Source organism: Sceloporus occidentalis, unplaced genomic scaffold (assembly GCF_023333645.1).
Source record: "Sceloporus occidentalis isolate IW3139 unplaced genomic scaffold, rSceOcc1.0.p SCAF_1, whole genome shotgun sequence".
Lineage (NCBI taxonomy): Eukaryota > Metazoa > Chordata > Lepidosauria > Squamata > Phrynosomatidae > Sceloporus > Sceloporus occidentalis.
Genome location: NW_028316981.1, coordinates 89367650 through 89384511, shown reverse-complemented (window position 1 = coordinate 89384511; position 16862 = coordinate 89367650). Strand labels below are relative to the sequence as shown.

The 16862-nt window shown below is 42.8% G+C and overlaps 1 protein-coding gene across 1 annotated transcript in view; it reads left to right on the top strand.

The window, feature by feature from the left end:
* Window positions 1–8431: 8431 nt before the first annotated feature.
* The window catches only part of MYOZ3 (myozenin 3), a 33699-nt gene continuing 25268 nt past the window's right edge, over window positions 8432–16862 (top strand). Inside the window, exon 1 of the mRNA XM_089528489.1 lies at window positions 8432–8618. The gene's annotated coding sequence lies outside the window, so the exon portion shown is untranslated. The remainder of the gene's footprint in view (window positions 8619–16862) is intronic.

Genomic DNA, 16862 nt, shown 5'->3' with positions numbered 1-16862 from the left:
CTTAGGCAAGGAAGATGCAATAGTGGTTTGCCATTGCCAAATAAATGAGAGTTTAGGGTCATATAATAAAAGATCTAAAGGATGAAGTAAAGGAAAACAATGACAAAGAACTTACAAAATTGCAGGAGGCATAACTGTGTTCACAGTGAGGGATGGATGAATGAAAGTGTAGAGGCAGGTCAGCTCTTCCAGGACAGATTATACTCTTGCATTTCACCAGGGGATGGTTTCTATTTTTATAAGAGTTAAAGTAGAGTACTTACATTGATCCATGGATAAGCCAACTCAGATTTTTGGGGGGTCAATTTTTTGACTAAAATTTCTAGAGTTATACATGAGTCTATACAGTAAGTAAATCATGTAGGCTAGGCCATTTGTCTTTGTTAATAGATTGTCTTCGCAACTTCCTTTCCCTTTAAAGAAGACAGTGGAACGCCTCGCCAAAGGAATTCAGAACATCCTTTTCATCAGCAAACCTCAGGTCTGAATAGGGGAGAAAAAAGTGGTGTTGAGATGTTCAAAAGTTAAACTGACTTGTTGCTGAAAATGTCCATTAAAACCTCTTTCCAACTTCTAAAAATACACTTGAAAAATGACCACAAGATGGCAACCACAGTTAAGCACAGCATTTGAGAGACTTCGCTTAGTTTTTCTGGCTGTCTGGTAAAAGCCTGGCATTTTCATGGCATTCTTGTGGTTGGATCCTGACATGAAATATCTAATTATGCCATCATCTGCTTTTCATTCCAGTGTCTTCATCCTCAAAGGAGATGTTGCATGGTATTATGTTATAAATATATGCTGGTTCAGTTGAAATCAGATGAGGGGAGTGAAGATTGAAGTAGGTTTTATCAGTAAAAGACATCCTGTTGTCCTACCAATGCTTCCAACTTCAAGCAGATACAGTGCTACTTTATACATGTTTTTTCTCCCACTTTCTATCTGAAAATAAGGATATTGGAGGCTCAGACTGGCAAAGTCACCTAGTGGGTCTGCACGGCTGAGTGGGGATTTGAACCCTGGGCTCCCAGAATCCTGATCCAATATTCAAACCAATACCCCACACTGGTTTTCTTAGAAATACATTTTCCAACATTTCAAAGAGGAAAACTGAGAGACATGTGTCAAGCAACATAAGAGTGTGGTCAAGATGCCAAAGGTTATTGATGTGGAAGAATACATAAACCAGGAAATGTTATAGCAGTTTGATTTTGCCTGCACCTATTGGGACAGGCAGGATTCCACATTCTGCTCTCCTCTTCCCTGTTCCTGAGTTAATTGAGTGTAAACTTTGAGCTCAGTTGGCATCAACTAGTAAGCAGAGTAGCAGGAGGAGAAAGCAACTAGGACATTTTCACAATGATGGAAAATGTGGAACAGATAGATAGATAGATAGATAGATAGATAGATAGATAGATAGATTTCAAGCCATGGATGCTTGAATCAGTGGATAAAAAAAATCCATGGATACAGAGGGCCGACTGCACTTATAACACAACATCTTCTCTATTCAGTTGCTGCTTTGTGTTTCTTTTGTTTCTGTAGTGCAGCTTTTCATTGATGAGGGAAACCCATCAATATTGCTTCTATTCCATTAGTCCCCCTTGGTGCGGTAGTTCCCTTTTGTGGCAGTAATGATTGATGGCATCACATGGCATGAGGGGGCATGATTTTTCTCCTCTCCTCACTCCCCCTTGCTATTCCCAAGCAGGCCAAAGTTGCTTTCCCTGTGCCTTTTGGGATTTTTATTTTTGCTGTGATAATTACAGAAAAAGATAAAAATAAAAACCCTAAAGGAATTGAGTAAAAACCTTGGCACAGTACACATGCATTGAAAGGCATGAAAGGCAGAGTTATAAAGCTGGTACAGTAGGGACCATGGATAGTCAAAGCAGCACATTTATGCAATTAAAGAGAAGTGAACATTTTCAAACCAGTATGTTTCCATTTGCTTCACTAACAATTGTTGTGAGAAAAAAAAGTTGTTGTGATAAAGTCCTGAATCCCACAACAAGCTCCCCTGCCTTTCCCCCATCACACCATGGCTGGTGGACAGTGCAAGCAGGATCAAAAAAAGACCCCAGCAGATCTCAGTGAATAATGGCTGGTCCCTCTAGCTCAGTGCTTCTCAATTATTTTCTGTCATGCCCCCCCTAGGAAGAAGAAAACATTTCGCGCGCCCCGCGTGACTGTAAATAGTATCATTTGTCTATAAAATTGTTATAAGTACACCTCTGCATAACAGAGCCTCGCGCCCCCCTTTATGGAGCCTCGCGCCCCCCCGGGGGGCCCGCCCCACTATTTGAGAAAGGCTGCTCTAGCTACAGAAATATAGCAATATGCCTAACCAATCCTTCCCCTATGTTTCATCAAGCATTTGGGGCTACAATGGTTCCTCATTAAGGCCAGCGTAGTTATGCATGTGGAATTATTATTATATGGAATTATTATTATATGCTGTGTCAAACAGATTCTCATCCAACAAGTGTAATGACCCTGTCACAAGATGTTTGGCAATGCAGTAGCCTGGTCTGTACATTCACACATGGGAGGAAAGTAATAGTTGCCATTCTAGTTGGATCCAGTGGCTTTGATCCTATATCAAGCAGGTAAAGAGTAACACCATGCAGTTCATGTCATCCCCTTTTCTTGGCAGCTGTCAGATCCATGAGAGGCCACTGCTGCCACTTCCCAGTGGAGACAGGAGGGTGGAGGAAGCAATTCAGATGGTGAAGAAGAACCTGATCTAATTTTAGGGGGGAGAAACAAGGATCCGCTCACAGATAGATTACAGTCACCTTTCCCTTCCCTTTGGAGACCAGACTTGTCACTTCTTTGTCTGAATTTCCTCCCCAGCCCTTTCCCCCCTGCCAGTCAGCAACACTGTTCAAGGGGCTTGACAGCTGCCAAGGGGAGGTTTTTGGACAGGGTACAAGGGGCTAGAAAATAGTTCCCTGTGCCCTATCCAAAAAGAGGCATACACACGTGAATGCCATACCTAATGGGTGCATATGTCACTAATAAAATCCTGCCCAGTGCACCCAAAATTTTCATCTTGGTTCTATAGCTGTGTGAGAAGGCAGAATAAAAGGATGTCACAAGATGGCAGACAAGGCAGGATTTATTTCATATCAGATTGTACTACACAATATTTTTGATAGCTCTATAAGGCTAGGGCAAACACAATGAGGGGGTATTCCCACTTACCTATAAAGCGGGTCATGATCCGAATTTAGGATGCATCGTTCCCACTGAAGCTCGAATTTAATCTCCATTACCCCTCATTCGTTCCCACAGCATCTCGAATTAGAATCGAATTAAAATGTTTAAACTGGATTATCAGCCTATAATTCGGTTTAAAAAAATAGTAGTTTATAACGTGAGATATTTTTGAAAGTGGGATACGATTCGCTGTATCCAAATGGGAACGAAAGGGTGTCTGATTCGGGAACCTGGAGATGGGAGGAGCAGCGCTTAAGGGGCTGGCCTGGGGGTGTCACCTTCTTTGGTCTCTTTCTGCATCGCCAGTGCCATTTTCTTCAATTCGCATTGACTTTCCCCCGGTGGATTGCAACCTCCCCTCTGCTCCTCATTCATAGACTGATTTGTGAGGAGAGCCATTGAACACCATTTTAAACTATTCTTTTTTCTTTTTCACCTCTGCCTGAGTGCCTGAGCAGCAGATGGGCTTAGCATTACATGCCTGCTTGATCGCCCTCCAAACAGCCCAAGGAGCAATGGGGGAGGCAAAGCGATTTTGGGAAAGAAGGCTCATTCCAGAGGAACTATGGGATGGGCACTGCAGGACATCCCTGCTTGATTGCCCTCCAAATAGCCCAAGGAGCAATGGGGGAGGAAAAGAGATTTTGGGGAATGGAGAGCCTGGACGCCCAGGGATATGAGGGGGGGGGGGGGGTCGAGCCTTATCTTCTCTCTTTCCCAAAGATTCTCTCCCCATTAATGAAGCCCGCTGCCTTCTCCTCCTTGATCCGATTTGCCAAGCCTCCTTCTAGTCTGGGGAGACACAACAGAAGAGCCTTGGATGCAGTCAATTTTCATTGGCTGCCCCCCCCCCCCCCCAAAAAAAAAAATCCAAGACTTGTGACGTCTGAAGCCTACGCACTTGATTGACAGCTTGTGGACACAAATGGGAACGGGGAGCAAGTTAATCCACTTTAAAATAAAGCGATTTAAAATAAATGGGAACGAAAACAAGGTTTAAATGAATCAAGGTAATTTGCCCCTTTTGGTAATGGAAACGATGGGAAAAATTCGAATTATTCCCGGAACATAATCTGAATCAGAATCGCTCCAATATAATCCATTTTATCTGCCAAGTGAGAATGCCCCCTGAGAGATGCAGATGAAATAGGTGCAGTTCTCCACCCCTGTTCTTTAGACTGCAGGATGGCAGGTCTTTTGCCATTTATCAGTGAATCTGTAGTCTCTCTGGGGTTTCATTATCACCTTCTGGCTGCCTGAGCACCCATTTTGTAATGGTGGTGTAAAAAAAACAACGACAGACAGACAAAGTTAATATCAACACTCCACTTAAGCATGCTTCAGCACTGGAATCTCAGGGTATTTATATGGCAGAATGAGCAGACTCTCTGATAATCTTTTTGGCTATTTATTATATGCAGGCATAGATATACAAACATTCACAATTCCTTCGGTAGGAAACACAGAAGCGTGTCTACTTTGCTTTCATCACATTACACTGCATTGCATGTGAGGCATCATACATTCATTACATTCCACAATACAAGTAAGATGTTACACCTCCATAAAGAATGAACCACTATCTCTCTGATTCTTTAGCAAGTTTCTTTGAGAAACATTACCATTTTAAACAGTATAACTCAGCCATTTAGAAATACTATCTCACCTGTAGAGGAACTATGGCCTGTTACAGACAGCCAAAATAAAGCTGCTTCGAGTCACAGTGGAGGTATGGTGTTTCAATGATGCATGCGTCCTAAGAGTCCAGAAGCCACACCAAAGCCACGCTCCAGTCTGGAGCATGGCTTTGGTGCGACTTCTGGACTCCTAGGACGCATGCATCATTGAAACACCATACCTCCACTGTGACTCGAAGCAGCTTTATTTTGGCTGTCTGTAACAGGCCATAGTATCGCCAAACAGGCATCTGTTAACACACAGGTTTCCGAGAGTTAATATGTAATGTAAGGATTTGTAACATAGCTATAAACATCTACAACAGCCATCCATTACAATCAAAATGGGATTATGTCTATTTTAGCATAGCCTAGTTCCATGGTGGTGAACCTATAGCATGCATGCCAGACATGGCATGCAAAGTCATTTTTCAGGGCACACAAAGGGTGGAGAAGAGAAGGAACAGATCCTGGGCCTTCAACTGTCTCTGGAGAGGTAGCTGAAGGCCAAGAAGGGTGGGGGAAAGAAGTCCTGCTCCAGAAGGCGGAAGTCGCACCCCAGAAGTCTCATTTGTACCCCCCAGAAGTCCTGCCCCTGGCATAGTTGTTTCTTTAACCAACAGCATCTATCAGCATATCTGGGCAGTTCATCAGTTTATCAGGAACAGCATGGCTTGGAGGCTACATTGCAAACTTCTCTTCATACGGTGGATGTCAAAGCTATGTGCTCTCTCTCTCTTCCTGGTTTCTTTTATTTCTTTTGTCCCAAGACAGTAGATTGGCCATCAGACCCCAGCAATTGCCTTTCACTTCTAATCAATATATAGGACAGGTGGAAAACTTGCAACACTGAATTATATGCAGTCTAACATCACCAGCATCAGTCCTCCTTCAATCCTGATAAGAGGCAAGAGTCAGAGACCACACAGAGCTCCTCCCCAATCTCATATTTCCTTCAAACCTACATCAAACAGCCACAGTAGTTATGAACTGTTTCATGCCACATAGCCTTGGCCTCAGTTTGCATGTGGGTGTGGGTGTATTAACTACAAGCCCACATGTCAGATCCTTTCCATATCTATGCCAAACATCCAGGGTGGTTATAGACTGTTTGAGGCCACAAATGCTGAGTTTCAGATTCCGTACTGAAACATAACATGTGAACCCACATGCTGTGCAGAGGGGAAATTACTTGTTAGGTCAGCTGTTCCCAAAACTGTCAGTGGCCTTTCTGCCTGGGGTCTTTAGTGAGTTATAGTTCAAAAAAGTAACTTGTCCAAGTTCACTGGATGATTTAAAAGTTGGAACTGGCTTGGTTTCTACTTTCTAAAGTCCACAGCAGAGCACTTTTAAAAGAATGTTAAAAATGTGAGAGATAATAGAGTACCTCTCAAAAGAATAATCAAATTGGTAAGGCAGAAGCTAAAAACCAACCTCATGCCCATATTCATGCCCAGATATAGAAGTACATGAATGCATGCATAAACACACAAACACACACTCACACTCTCACATATAAGGTCTCACACAGACAGAAAAGAAACACACTTTCAGAGAGAAAAGAAACAAACTTAGTCTTCTTTGTAAAATATAAACGTAGCTGTATTTAAAAAAATTACTTATTCATAAAGCACATAGTCTGATGGGGGAGAGAGAAGAAAGAAGAAAAAATGTATGCAGGTTTTAGATATGAAGGAAAAGAATGGAAAACAAACAGGAAGTATGGAAGTATGTAAAGTATCAATTAGTGAGTATAAACACATAAAGGATGCTAACTGTATTATTATTATTATTATTATTTCATTCATTTATATTCCACCTTTTCCTTAATAATGGGACTCAAGGCAGCTTACAAATTATTAAAACCAGTACAAGGCCAGGAAGGAGGGAATGAAAAGGCTGGGAGAAAGAAAGAGGAAAGGTTCGCTACAGATTTGCCATCTTGACTGCACTCAGACGTTGCTTGGCCAGATGTGTCCTGATTTTTTTATTTCCTTTCAGCTTTGGTGTCCCTGACTGCTTGGCTGTGGCTCTCATGAAATTATGCTATCCTTAACATTAAAAGGTCTGTTCACTGTACTGCCTCCTACATTGTGCTAATGGCCCTTCCCTCCCTTTTTAAAAAAGAGTAAAGTAAATGTATATCTAGGGAGAAATCAGTAGGGACACACCATTTGGAAAAGAAAACTCTCCTTTCCACTGCTCAGAATTCCCTCTTCTTGAAATTGTTTTCCATTTTAAAGAGCGGGGGGAAATATAATATGAATTAATGCTAGAATGGGAATTATTCAGCCCTTCTACAGTGAGTGAAGTGCAGCATAGCTAATATGATGAATGCTGGCATTTGCAACCCAAAAGCATCTGCAGCTTTCCATAATCCTCAGTCTTAAATTATTCCATAACACGTAGTTTGCACTGTAGTCACACTGTTTGGTATTTTTCATCTCCCATTTCATAGGTTTAAAACTAACTTAAACAGAAAACATTTTTTTTGTCTTTAAGTGAGGAAAATTATTAATCTAACAGGAGAGGATTAGATATATCAGTTTATATTCATCTTTAGACTTTTCTGACTGGCTGTGTACACCTACAAGCACAAATCTATCTCTGGAACATGATACAAACTTTATGTCAGACTTCCAACATAGGACTCAAACAGATGGGCTGAAAAAGCCAGCTTCTGTGTGGCTTGGGGTTGTGGCCATTAGACAACTCATGGTGCCAGGATGTTTCTGGGCCACCCAAACCTGGCCCAAAAAGGAGCAGATTTTTTTCCAATCCTATTTGGGCCAGGAGTGGAGGGTGCCCTCAGGACCGTGGCATGTGGTTGCTGTGATCCTGTGGTGTTTTGGGCAAGGGCGGCTTCAAGCCATCCTTTCATGGCTGTCTGTTTCAGACTTTACCTAGGGTTGCCAAGTGACCAGACAAACATCTGGTCTGGCCCACTCTTGTGCCTTTAAGCAATGGTTTTCCAACGCCTCCTAATATGTACTGATACCCTCCAGTTGTCCCAGTTTCACAGAGACAGTCACGATTAATCCTCTGCCACCCGATTATTTTAGCAACCTTTTAAATGTTCCAATTTCTCTCTCCTCCTCTCACTTTCCCTCTTTATTCTGTTTACTTCATTTTCTGCAAATTGAACACAAAGTGGAAAAATAGTTTGCACTCAATTAGCTCAGCAGAGGATGGGGGAGAGGAGAAGAGGGGCAGAACCTTGTCCTTCCCAGTAGGCGCTGTCAAAAGCAAACTGGTACAGCCTCTTCTAGTTTCTACATTCTTCCTCATTAATACCTTTTGCCATCTTCACTACAGTCTGATGTTTCTCGGCCATGTGTGTCGCAGTTTTCATCTGTGAAATGTTGGAGGGTATGTTTTCTACACATCAAATTGCTGTTTGGGGCACAGATTTTTGCTATCGGCTCTGTGTTGCTGCCCATTCTGCTCCCAAAGACTCTGTTTTGGCCACACCCCTCAGCCAGAAATAAATGTCTGATGTAACAAGGATTAGGTCCCTTGGCACCATAGCTGGACGAGAGCAACTGAGCTGCAAGGGGGCAAGATTCAGGACAGCTGGAAACCAAGGGCTTGGAGAATCTCTTGGGTGAGAAAAGGCTCAGAGGAAACCAACCCTGGGCTCTAATCCTTACCTAGGAAGCACCTGCCATTTCAAGACTGTGCAACCAGACTTTATTGCAGTCTGAGGACAGCCTCCCACAGGTATGGGGAAGTCTTGTATCTTGTTTCAGAGGGTGCCAGAAGTAAGGGAGAGGCTGTGAGGAGAAAACTTGGGAAACACTTAAAACGATGATGCATGGCATTTTTTGTTTATATAACATACATTTTCCTGCGGATTAAAATGGCCCAGAAGATGTTATTTGGAGTGTGTAGCACAACTCTTGTCAGGTGGAAATGTAGGTCTTTAATAAGCTGAAGAAATACCAGCAGCTGCTGAGAAGAAAAGTACTGGATTTAGCAACAAAGAGCATGGATATGGCAGACATCCAGCCACTAACAAATTCAACTCTGTAGCATGGCGGTGTGTTGCATCTATTTTATGGTGCTGTGTGAAGTTTCTAGTACAAATCGGGCTGTGAGTGTGATTGCACCTTCCACCCATCACTCAACATGCAAAATTTGACAAGGGGAAGCAAGTAGCTCAAATTCAGGGTAATAGTGTAGAAAATTAGGCACCATTCTCCACAATTGAAATGTGCTTATGTGAGACAGTCTAGACAAGAAAATGCTTGGAATAGGCAGAAGGCAGAACAGAGGATTGGTGGCTGGTTGATATATCCTGACTAGGAATTCTCTCTGCGAACCTAGTCAAAGGGCAGATAGGCAAAGATTAGCATGAGAGCTCAGCATCCAGAGCTAATGAATGTTCACCCAGAAAAGGTTTCTGGCATAGGAAATGCTATATTTAAGGATGAACTTGTCCTGTGTCCAGCACTGCATTACTTTAGATGCCATGGCAGAACGTTGGACAGCCCCCACAGAACAGCCAAGGAGAATATACTCTTGATGCAAGCTGGTGATCATTTTCAAACCATGAAATGCATAGCTCAGTTGGCTCTGTAACATTAGCTCAAGTCAGCTAGCTATGTGCTAATTAGTTTTCCAGTTTCTAGTGCTCTCTGCTTCTAGTGCTTCTAGTTCCCTGTTAGGCTGCCTTGTGGCATTAACAGAGGTGGGTTCACATCACAGCATTCCCTTTGACATTCTTTAGGAGTGCAGTGCCACTGAAATTCACCAACATCTCTGGCTGTAGTGAATTTTGAGCATGAATCACTTGATTCAGCCAACCCAAAGACTTGTGACTTGCATAAGAAGGAGATCATATACTCTCAAATGTTGGAGCTAGTGAGAGGAAAGTAGATTTTGTTATCCATTGGACATTGCCCCCATGTTGTTTGAACAAGGATAATTATAAAGCAGTTCAGTTTCCTAGGCCAGCTTTAGAAAAAGATTAAGGTATCACATATTCAGACACCAACAGAGGGGAAATTATGTTTGGTTCATTTCTTTCCATTAAGTTTTCAAATTTCTTATTAACTGAACTGGAATAAATTTATTTTTACAAATAAAAATGAATATGGAAAACATTGAAATTGACAGAACGCTCCATAATTTATTTATTTATTTACGGTATTTATACCCCGCTCTTCAGTCCTAAAGTCTCTAAGAGCGGCTTACAATTATTATTTTAATTAGACAGTTCCCTGCCCTCAGGCTTACAATCTAAAAAGACACAACACAAAAGGAGAAGGGAATGGTGGTGGGGAAGGGGATCAGGTCCAGCAGTTCTTCTCTCCCTCTGAAGCCTGGACCAAGGCAGATGGATTGGAGGGAGGGTTCTGCTTCTTAATCTAGGCCAGGCCTGATGGAGCTGGGCCTGCATCTCTCCCTCCATGGCTGTATGGCACCAAATGGACTGGAGGGAGGGCTCTGCTTCTTAGAAGGCACTTGGAAGGCAGAGGTCCAAGTAGCAGTAAAACCAGCAGCTTCTTCTTTCCCCTGGATAATCACTGTGGTCCTCCCATTCTCTCTGCTGGGTGTTTTACGCTCTTCCCTCCCTCAAAGTCCAAAGCAGTGGCAGTTGGAATGGAAGGAGGGTAAGAAGACTGAAGTCATATATAAGGTGTTATTCAGCATTCCTCAGGAAATGGCCAGTATGTCAAGATGACAGAGTGATGTGAGCTAAATGTGGAGTTTTTAGTTCATTGACTAATTCATGTTTGGGGTGTAGTGTGTATGGTGTACAGTGTGATGCAGTGGTTTGAGTGCTGGACTTTGACTCTGGAGACCAGGGTTTGAATTCCTACTTGGCCATAGAAATCCACTGAGTGACTCTGGACAAGTCACATTCTTTCAGACACAGAGGAAGGCAAAGGCAACCCCCTCTGAACAAATCTTCCCAAGAAAATCCCATTATAGAGTTGCTTTAGAGTCGCCATAAATCAGAAATGATTTGAACAACAATAGGTTCAGAAATGAAAGGGTAGAAGGAGAGCAATTAGGGAAGACAGAGGAAATCTATACCACAAAGAGTGGTGGTGGCAAAAGGGGTTCAAGAGGAAAGAATAAGGAAACAAGAGTTTAATTCTGCAGCAGCAATAGTGAATTCCTGAATTTCATCTTGAATCCCTTCACATGGGTTCAGAAAGACATGTGGCAAAAACACAGCATCAGAAAAGCCAATTTTCCAGCTAATCTGCAAGTGATTTTCTCCCAGGCTTACTGCAATTAAAGGAATGGGTCGCCATGGGGGCATATCAGTTTATGCCAGTGGCATGTTTACAAGGTGATACCAGCTAAAGCAGGTGTTCAGATGAATGCAAACCCGTTCCCTGGAAAAACCAAATCCACCCAATTGACCATGAAACCTGGAATTTTTCCACCTGTTTGGCAGATGTAAGCTTTTGCCTTGTGGATCTCTGGGTTGAGCACGTCTGTCTCCAAACTCAGTGAGATCATTATCTCAAAAATCCTTGCCTGCATCTTTCACGGTCCAAGGATCAGGGTTACATCTCTCAGTGCTCCCAGGTCAGCAGCTTAAAATAGTTGCTGCTGATGTAGGAAAGTGTCTCTGGTGGCACAGGAAAAGAGCACAGCCTCACATGAAGCAGCGAACAGAGAACCCTGACCCTTCCTGGTTGTCTTCTTCCTTTTAAATGATAGCACTCCAGCTTATTTCATTTCTTTCCAACCAAAGCTCATTACAAAACAAAGTTCCACCAATTGCCCATAGGAGTATAATACTGCATATATACACAGGCCACATGAATCTAGAGAATCAATGTGTTGAGGTGGTTATTGTGTTGGACTGGAGTTTGAAAGAGTCAAGTTTATATCCTCACTGAGCCATGAAAGGGTTTTGAATGATTCTGGGGAAAGCTATTTGCTTTCATCCTAATCTATCTTGCAGGGTTGTTGTGAAGATAAAATAGGGAGGAGAAGAGTCATGTACACACTCAATCACACTGGAGGAAATTACTACTACTACCACTACTACTACTACTACAGTCCGCCTTTGCCTTACGTGGGGGATCCATTCCGCCCCCCTGCGTAAGGCAAAAAGTGTGTATGCTCAAGCCCCATTAGATATAATGGGGCTTGTGCATGCCGCTCAGCCGTGCGCTTGTGCCACCGGTGCATGCGCCATTCTCCCATTCTCCAGGCAGCTTCCGCGTAAGCTGGAAGCCGCCTATAATGACCTCACGTATGGCACAGGCTCACTGTACTACTACTACTTCATCTTGTTATATGCTGTCAAGTTGACTGGCATGTGCTGGCTCTGTGAAATAAAGACTTGTTATCATCAGCTCTGTTTATGCCTTGCAAAGGACTGTGGCTTCCTTGATTGAGCCAAGCCACTTGTAGTGTGGCCTTCAAAAACACTATGGCTGAGATTTTGATATTGAGTGATAGATATTTATACATGAAGATATTGTTTGGTTCTTTTGTAGTTGCTTTTCCAGGTCTTACTCTTTTTCTGGTTTCTTGATAACCAGAAAAATGTTATGCCATCTTTTCCTTGATTTATTTATTTTTTCTCCCATGTGTTTTGAAAGCAGCTTCCACTTCACTTTTTAAAATGGTAGTGTTTTCTTCAAAAGGTTCTACTTAGAAAGAATCTGTCATTCTTTCATCTCTTTTGAATAGTTCATCAGTGAATTGCTTCCAGTTGCTTTTAAATTTATCCTTATAATGTAATGTGCTCTCCCATTGACCATTTTGAAACCCTACTCTTGGTCTAAAATTCCTTTTGATTTCTGAGATTTTTTGGAAGAGGTCTCTTGTTCTACTATTTCTTTGCATGGATTATTGTAGTTCTTTTTGGACACATCTACATGGACCACATAAAATAGTCTCATCTAATTTTCACAGTGAACTGTCCAAACAACATACGGAACAACAGAGCCCAAATCCAGCCATGAAAGCCTTTGACTTCACGTTGTTCTTTATATTCCTTTAAAAAAAAACCTTTATATTATATATTGGCAGCATGATTGATTTAATATTCTCCTTCACTTTTACTCTAATTTTTGATATTAAAAGTTGTGTCCATGTACACAGTGACCTGCAGAATGTGATTGCAGTGCACAGACTGCTGGCCAGACAAAGGCCCGTTACAGACGGGCTTAAAAGTATGCACAAAATGGCGGCGGCCGTTCCACAGGGCCGCTGCCATCGATACGTGACGACCGCACCGCCTCCAAACGAGGTGGCACGGTTGTGACGTATTGGGGTTGCGGCAGGGCGCCTAGGGCGCCCTTTCCGCGACCCCGGAAGGAGCTCCGTTTCGGAGATCCTTCCTGGTTTGGTCCGCTGGGCGCAGCCTTCAGACAGCTGCGCCCAGCGGACGAAAGGAGAAAGGGGCCAAACGGCCCCTTTCTCCTTCTCCCCGCCGCCGCGGGGTATCCTTGGGGCTTCAAGCCCCAAGGACACCCCTTTCCAGGCTGCGGGGAAGGGGCCTTTTGCCGCTTCCCCGCAGCCCGGAAAGCGGCGGATCGGGGCCTCAGCAGCTGCCGCTCTGGCCACTGAGGCCCCGATCCGGCGGGGAAAGGTGCGCCTACAGGCCGCCCCAAAGGGGCGGTCTGTAACGCGCCAAAATCTGATAAATTGTTCCTCTGCTTCCTTTCTTGACCTTAGGCCAAATTGTCTGATAATGTTTGACGCCATCCTTTTTCCTGCTTTTGCCTTCTGATCACCCGTGGTTATCAACATCTACTGTTTGGATGCATAATCAATTTATTCCTGGACACAAATTCCAGGATGCAGTTTCCTCCACTTCTGCTACTGTAGTTAGAACATAAAGTCAGATTATGTCATCTAGTTGACTTTGAGCATAGTGCAGTGGTTTCAGTGTTGTAATACAACTCTGGAGACCAAGGTTCGATTCCCTGCTTGGCCATGGAAACCCACTGGGTGACCTTGGTCAAGTCACACAGAATCCTCAGAATCCTCCCTTTCTACACCCAAGCAGCTAAATCACAAGGCTGAGCCAAAGTGCAAATAAATGGGAATGAGCAGTGCAATTTTGGAAAATAAGGTGTCTGACAAAACACCAGCTGTTTTTCACAGGGTCAAAGTGCACCAACATTTTGATCAGCAGAGATAATAGAATAGTGTCCCTTGCCAACCACTTCAGACTAGGTGTGTGAGTGTGTGTGTGTGTTGGAGATGTGTATTCCCCCAGTAACAATGCCCAACTTCCTGTTAATCTGTTACATAGGTTAAAAACAGCAGGACATAGTGGTTTGAATATTGGACTACGATTCTGGAAACCAGGGTGATTCCCAGCTTGGCCATGAAACCTACTGGGTGATCTTGCATAGGCTGCATGCTCTCAGCCTCAGGGGAAGGCAATGGCAAACCTTCTCTGAACAGATTTGCCAAGAAACCCCATGATAGCTACTCTATAATGCAGAAATTACTTGAAGGCACACAACACACACACACACACACAGACAAATTGGAGACCTTCAAGTCCCCCTATCATCATTAGCCCTGCACAGGTCTTGCAGACTCAGGGACATGAGTCTATCCATTTGTAATACAGTCTTCCTCTTTTCCTACTGCCTTCTACCTCACCAATCATTATTGTTATACTGATAGGTTTTTCAGGAAATCTTATTAACATTATGTGGTCAGATTTTGCATTCTATCCCCTGGCTACTTTTGCTACATCTCATCTTATTGTTAATGTCACCACGTTTTTTCTGAGATTGTCATTTCCAGATGAAAACACTGTAATTATCAGATTGAAAAATGTCCCATTCATGTCCACTTCAGCTCACTCACACCAAGTATTTCTATGTTTTTGTCCCTTTCTTCTTCTTCTATGCTTTCTAGTTTTCCTGGCTTTGTACTCCTCATATCCCATGTTCATGTTATAAACATTGTGCAGCTTCAACTTGCCTTTCACATCAGTGCATATCTAGACGTGAACGTGATTTCTGCTTGAGTCCAATTGCATCATAAGCCACAGTGCTAATCAGGCTTGTCCTCTGTCTGACTCAGAGTGCCAGTAAAATACAATATCCCAAAAACCCACCCACCCACCATAACCAATAAATCATTATTATAAACAATAATAATAAAAAATAAAACAATACCGTTAAAATTATTAATATGTAAGTCGATCTAATGTATAAGTCAAGGGCAAGTTTTGGGGCCAAAATTATGGATTTTGATAAGACCCATGGATAAGTCAAGGGTAAAATTTAGGGGCATATAGCAAAGGATCTAAAGGATGAAGCAAAAGAAAACAATGCCAAAGCACTTACAAAATTCCTGCAGGCATAACTGTTTGTGCTCATTCTTAGGGCTGGATGGGTGAGAAAGTAGAGGAGGTTGATGCTTCCAGAACAGATTATACTTGCTTTTCACCAAGGGATAGTTCCTTCTTTTAAATAAGAGTTAAGATACAGTACTTACATTGACCCTTGGATAAGTCAACTCAGTTTTTTTGGATATATTTTTGACCTGAATTTCTAGACCTATGCATGAGTGTATAGAGTAATCCCTTTCCCTATATGTTTGCATACTTTCTCCCATCTTTTTTTCTTACCACAAAAATCCATCAAAGAGAGAAAGATTAAGAAACTGTGCGATGCCTTTTGATTGGTAGCACTGGAACCCATTGCCCTCGAAGACTGAAAAATATCCCATTTCTGTCTATTTGGGCCACAAGGATTATTGTTGTTATTGTGTGTCTTTCATGTTTTTTCTGATTTATGGTGACCCTCAGACAAATCTATCACAAGGTTTTCTTAGCAAGATTTGTTCAGAAGGTGTTTTCCTTTGCCTCTCTCTGAGGCTGAGAGAGTGTGACTTGCCTAAGGTTACCCAGTGGGTTTCTATGGCCAATCAGGGATTGGAACTCTGTCATAGATGTTTATCACACTATACTCTTAAAGTGCTACTATTCCACTTTGACTCCTCTAGCTGCCTCCTGTTGCATTGTGGGATTTGCAGTTTTAAGGAGGGGCATTTAGAATTCTCAGGCAGAGAACTTCAAATTGTATCTGAACAATAAATTGGAAATGAAAAGGATTAAATCATGAGAAGACCTCCCTGGAAATAAACTGTATCAAAATCAGTAACACTTATTTCATAGTAATATGTCTAAACTGGGAGGATTAATAGGATATTTAGAATTTTCACATGTATGGAGATTATGTATGTGATTTTAATTTGTAACAGAATAGCAATGGTATCAGTAACTGTCATGCCTTTCTATATATCTTTAATAATGAGTATTGTAATTGACCTACTTTTTTGTTAGTCTCATTTAATATTTTGGTATGTTTTCAATAAATTGTAATTCAGTCAACATTACAACATATTATATGGTAATTACAGGTACATCTCAGTTTTAAAAAAGTAGATGTGTTCCTGGACATTACTTCTTTACCAGAAAATTTGGTGCTAGAGAGAAAAATAACATGGAAAGAATAGGAATAGGATCCTACACCACAATAAAGACCAGTTCAATATGTTTAGCAAACTTTTGTTCAGAATTGACAATATGCAAATATACAGTGAAGCAGTGGGGATCCCGTGCCAGGTGTCACACAGTGTGGGGGTGGGACTTCTGGGGTGGAGCTTCCAGGTGGGGCTTCTGGGGGCAGGGTCATATGGGAGCAGCCACGCGGGCCAGGGAAATGGGCAGGTGGAACAGCTGCACAAATGGGAGAAATGGCCGCACAGGCCAGGGAAGTGTCATGCAGGCTCGGGAAACGGCTACATGGACCATGGAAATGGCCACCCACTGGCCACCCAGGCCAGAGACCCCCCCCCCCAAGGCCTGGAGATCTGTCCGAGGCCCAGAGCAGCTCCTGTGTGGCCCTGAGGGGCACCCAAATGGGCCCAAGGAGTACCTGGGGGAGGCAGGGGGCCGACCAAGTGTCACCCCCCTTCTGGGGTGTCACCTGGTGCAGTTTGAAACCCCTACGC